Genomic DNA, 6044 nt, shown 5'->3' with positions numbered 1-6044 from the left:
GGCTGAAAGCTCTGGAATCTTTTCCTCCGTGTGGCAACCACTTCTCTTTCCTGAGGAGGCTCAGTGGTGCTTTTCTTGGGCTCAGCAGTGCGGCCGATGCGGCTTGGATTCACTTCTTCCCCGGGAGCTCACACACTGAAGCCTTTGGAAACGGTGCGGGAGGACAGGCATGGGGCGGCAGCAGAGGAAAAAGCAGGGCCGGCTTTCCGTGGGCGGCTCTTTATTTATAGCTCCTGAAATGGTGTTTGTTCAACTCTCCTGAACTTTTGTGGAAGTTCAAATATGGGAACTGTGCTCATAAAAATGCTAATTATATATTTTCAAAGTATTTTTAACCATCTGTGACGCTTAGGCTGGGTTTGACAAAATAAATTGCTTTGAAAATGGACCTATGGAATTAAAGGAATTAATTCCGCCAGATTTTGTTGAGCACTTACTGTGCATGAAGGGCTTCCCTGGTGGCTCAGAGGGTAAAGAATCTGCCTGCAGTGCAGGATACCTGGGCTCGATCTCTGGGGCAGGAAGATCCCTTGGAGAAGGGACTGGCTATCCACTCCAGTATTCTTGCCTGGAGAATTCCTTGGACAGAGGAGCCTGGTGAGCTACAGTCCATGGGGTTGCGAAGAGTCAGACAGGACTGAGCAATTAACACTTACTATGCATGACAGGAGGCTAAGAAAGGTATAGCTTTTGTCTTCATGGAAAAGAAATTGGACATGCACTTGGATTTCTATTATAAGAATAACCAGGGAACATTATCACTCCAGGTGGTTCAGCCTGGTGGGGGCTGCAGTCCATGGGGTCGCAAAGAGTAGGGCACCATTGGGTGATTAATATACCTATATCCATTATAACCCCAAAGCCTGTTTTAGAAAGGTCATTGCATGTTGAGCTACAAACATTTCAGAAGGATTCAAAATTTGCTTCTGTATATATTTGAAATTCTCCACAATAAAAATTAAAAGCTATAAGAGAAAAAGAAAGAATAATATATATTTTGAAATCATTAAACAGGAAAAACCCCTGTGGAATGTCAGTTGAATGTTACTTTAAATGAATATTTATCATCTTAATTGCATACATTAGAAAATGAGAAAAACTATAAACCCTTGAGCTAGTACTGTCTGCAATTCAGTAAAAACAGAACTGCAGAGCCAGCAGAAAGAAAGCCGAAGGAAGGAAATCATAAAGATAAGGGTAGCGATTAATGGGCTAGAAACAAGCAGTAATACAGAAAATCCACCAAACTCCAAGCTAGTGCTTTGAAAAGAGTGATAAAGCAGTCTCTGGTGAGAATGACCAAAAACAGGAGGAGGAAAGGCATGCAAGAGAAACAGGACTTAACTATAGAAGGAGATTTCCAAGCTTATCAGAGAATACTATGAATATCTTCTTGAGAACATGTTGGAAACTTCAAGAAATTGGACAGTTTCCTAGAAAAATGTCAATTACAAAAACTGATGACACAAAAAAATGGAACCTACCTATAAACCACAAAAGAAGTGAATCAAATTAATAATCTACAGCTTTCCCCCAGCTCCGTCCTCTCCCCAGAAAACAAACCAGACTCAGCCAAGATTACAAAATCTTCAAAGAACAGAAAGGCATGTCTTTGAATAAGCTTTTTCAGAGAATAAAAAAAGGACAACTCTCCACATCATTTCATATGTATAATCTTGATAATAAAACTGAACGAGTAAGATAAGACAAAGCAAAATTGTAAGGCACTGACAATTATGAATATGAAGGCAGTGATCAGAAATAAAATATTAGCAAACTAAATCCATTGAAATACTTTTCAAAGACTTTTTTGCCCAATGAGTGTTTATCTCAGTGTTGCAGGATGACTTGCATTAGGAAGTTTTTTAATGTAATTTACCACATTTGAACATTTAAAGATATGCAGACATTACTATGGGACTTCTCAAGTGGCTCAGTGGTAAAGAGTTCGCCTGTCAGTGCAGGAGATGCAGGAGACTCAGGTTCAATCCCTGGGTCAGGAAGATCTCCTGGAGGAGGAAATGGCAACCTACTCTAGTATTCTTGCCTGGAAAATTCCATAGACAGAGGAGCTTGGCAGGCTGCAATCTGTGGAATCACAAAGAGTTGTATATGACTGAGCTACCAAGCGCATACAAACATTACTATACATTGTTTAAAATTTTGTGTCTATGTGAAATATAAGACATAGTCAAGTTATTTTTCATCTCTGGTGATGGAGGTTGAGAAATTAAGTGCGTGCTTCAGCTGTCACTAGATGTTTTATTTCTTAAAAAAGAAAAAGGTAACTGAAGCCAAAATTCAGTTAGGGAGAATGTTTCTTAGAACCAGTGGATGAGTTCATGTTTTTTCCTGAATTTTAAAAATATTACACTACTAAATATTTAAAATTTAAGACACAAAGAAAAAGTGCAAAATTTAAAACTAAATAAATTAGAACTTGCACTGTTCCACTGGTATTTTCCATTTTTATTCACTCACCTACTAGAAAATGTTCAGTTTACAGCAGATTTTGCTTGTTAGACGGGCAGGTCTTCCTGACTTTCCTTCCATAAAATGTTTAATAGTTTCTGTGGTTAATACTTTAGATTTCTTATTTACCACTTATGAAGAAAACCAAGTGGTAGATGTTTGAAGAGAAAAAAGATTAACCACCATCAATAACCACCATAATTCTGTTCCAGATACAGATAGTCCTACTCAGTGCGTTTTTACTTCCTTCAATCCCCCTGGGGTCATCAAAGTGCTTCTGAGTTGGAGTTCACTTCTGTCTGCTTTCTGATCCCTGCTTAGATTTCATCTACTTGGTCTCTTCATCATTCCCCACACCCAGTGTCTCCTTTCCTAACTATCTCAGCAAGAAGGATTGACCAAAAAAAAAAAAGAAGGATTGACCAGTCACATATATTAGAATATATTACCTAGTTGTCAAAGTGAAAGTTCTGGAAAGTATATTTGCACAGAGTAGTATTTGCATATCTATGGGTATTATATGAAAAGAAGAATGAGCAGTTGGGGACGTGGCAAGTGATTGTGAGTGAGTCGTGTTTTTTGTGACCCCATGACTATACAGTCCATGAAATTCTCCAGGCCAGAATACTGGAGTGGGTATTTCTTTCCCTTCCCCAGGGGATCTTCCCAACCCAGGGACTGAACTCACGTCTCCCGCATTGCAGGCAAATTCTTCACCAGCTGAGCCACAAGGGAAGTGATAGGATGGTGTAAAGGGGGTACATTTATAGACAGAACAGAGTGAGGAGCACTCTTCTCTCTGCTGAAGAGATGAAGGAAGATGATATGAAGGAAGAGGCATTTGGACTGAAGAATGAATGAAGTAGGAAAGGCAAATGGCCTGGAGGAACTTTGTCTGTGGTAGTCAACAGTGGAAATAACAAGAGTTGAGACCAGAAAACAAAACAGAAGTTCAAGCTGCTGTAAATAGTTTTTCAAATCTCTTCAACCAGGAAATCTCAGTCTCCTCCCAGGAAGCCCATTTTATCTCTATCTTTAATATAGATGGAGCTTCCCTGGTGGCTTAGACAGTAAAGAATCTGCCTGCAATGCAGGAGATCCAGGTTCAATCCCTGTGTCTGAAAGATCCCCTAGAGAAGAGAATGGCTAACCACTCCAGTATTCTTGTCTGGAGAATCCCTTGGACAGAGGAGCCTGGAGGGCTACAGTCCAAGGGGTTGTGAAGAGTCAGACATGACTGAGCAACTGACACTTACTACCTAGGGTAAATAATTCCTTCTATTGAGCCCAAACCTGCTTTTCTGAAACTTCTTGGATCTAGCTTTGGCGATCACAAAGAGACAGCTCCATCCCCGGAGATGTCACTGTGACACTCCTCACACACTGTCTTCTCTTGTCCAGACCTCTTCTCTTCTCCCAACTTCAGAAAAAGAACCCACTGGGCAGGATCAGACTGCAGCGCAAGCGCCCACCATTTCAGGAGTGTTGGAGGGACAGCTTTCTTTCATGTCTCTCTTTTTACTCGAGTGAGGGCTCTAGTGAAAGAGCCTTTTGTGTTCCTAATTCCTAGTGCTGAGATCTAGACAGCTCCTGCTTGCAACAGATTGTTTCTCAATGTTCTTAAAAAAGTTCCTTAACTAGCTTTCCATCCCACACTTATTAATGTGACAACATCCAGCATTTGCCCAAATTAAAATTGATTATAAGCATCTTTCTATCTGCACCCCTCCCTCAAGAATGTCACCAAGCATTTTTCTATCTGCTCACCCCTCCCTCAAGAATGTCACCAGCCAAAAATTTCCTGTTGACAAGTTTGTTGGTCATTAGTGGGTCAGTGGTATTTTTTCTGGTGGAGCTTGAAGTCCTGGGTCCTCCTCTACTCTGGTTTCTTGGATATTGGAAGGAGGAAGCTGATGATGTGACCTTTGCTCACCAGAGGTCACAGAAGACAGAGGACACTCTTCTAGCCAAGGTCAGAGGTTGGCTGCCCATGTGGGATAAAAGGCAGCAGGAGAAAGGACACTGTAATTGGATAAATCTGTCAAATTTTCACATTTCCAGTTTCCTAACTTTTCATTTAGATAAAATCTGCCCTTCTCTTTCTCAGCTAATTCACATCAGGTTCTCTGAATCATAGCCAGATTTCTCTGCATTTTTGGGTTCAGCACACATTTCTTGAGTGTACTGTGATCCAGATACTGTGCTAGGCTCTGAAGGTGCTGAGGAGATAAAACCAGGCCTGGCCCTTGAGAAGTTCATGCTTTTACTGGGAAGTCAGACAAGCATGAAGGTAGAGGTCATCTCGGCTACTACTAACTTGATTCTTAATACGTTTTCTGGTTTGTACTTTTCTTACATCTTAGGCCAGCAATCTTTCCAACCCAGGAATCAAACCCATGTCTCTTGGGTCAGTGGTAAAGAACCTGCGCCACCTGGGAAGCTATCATCCGGCTACTCATGACAGTTCCATGAGGTTCACATCTTCCCCACCTTTTACTATGAAAGAGATAGGATTAGGATTGAAGTGAGGTCACAGAGCCAAGATGTAGGGTCAGGGAGCAGACCCAGGTTCCCTTTCTCATTGCTGAGCTCCCCCCAAACCATGCAGGACAGATTAATTAAGAGCCAGGTCCAAGTGCCCAGTAATGATGTGAATGACCTTCTTGTTTGAGCCAGGGAAGGTAAATCTAGGAAGTCTTCCCAAGAAAGCTGGAATCTGCACTGAAGTGAAGAGTGAAAACGTTAGTCACTCAGTTGTGTCTCCATGGACTGTAGCCCGCCAGGCTCCTCTGTCCATGGAACTCTCCAGGCAAGGTTACTGGAATGGGTAGCCAAAGGTGAGGAATACGTGCACCTCACAGAACTGTCATGAGTATCTGGACGATAACTTCCCAGGTGGCGCAGGTTCTTCACCGCTGACACAAGAGACATCGGTTTGATCTCTGGGTTGGGAAGATCCCCTGGAGGAGGAAATGGCAACCCACTCCAGTACTCTTGCCTGGAGAATCCCATGCACAGAGGAGCCTTGGCAGGCTACAGTCCATGGAGTTGCAAAGAGTCAGACACGACTGAGGACACACACAATGTATATGAGATATTGTACTGTTATCTGCTTCAGAGTAGACTATCAGTTTCCTCCCTTTTTTCCCTCCATATCTTTGTTTCTTCATTATTAAGGAGTTAGTCTATCTATCATTTCTAATTTTTCACCTGCCTCTAAGATGCTGAGATTCTGATATACTGATAGTAATTGCAAAGATAGTTATCTCATATATTTGTTTTATTTTTTGAACAACATTGTAAGTTTCTTGAGAGTTGTTATAATTCGGGGCTCTAGGAAGTGGTGGGTTTTCTGTGTATGCAGTGAATATCATTCATCTATGTGTCGCTATATACCTATTATGTCTGTCTTGTTTTCCATTAAAAAAAACACAGACTCCTTGAGAAAACTTTCTGACTCTATCCCTTCAGCATGGTACACTGCTGTACAAAGAGGTGACTGATAAATATCAAGAGTGGATGGGGATTACAGGATATCCTCCATTGCAGGTTCATACTTTCTTTAAACATTA

Source organism: Bos taurus, chromosome 13 (assembly GCF_002263795.3).
Source record: "Bos taurus isolate L1 Dominette 01449 registration number 42190680 breed Hereford chromosome 13, ARS-UCD2.0, whole genome shotgun sequence".
Classification (NCBI taxonomy): domain Eukaryota; kingdom Metazoa; phylum Chordata; class Mammalia; order Artiodactyla; family Bovidae; genus Bos; species Bos taurus.
This window is presented reverse-complemented; position numbering follows the sequence as displayed.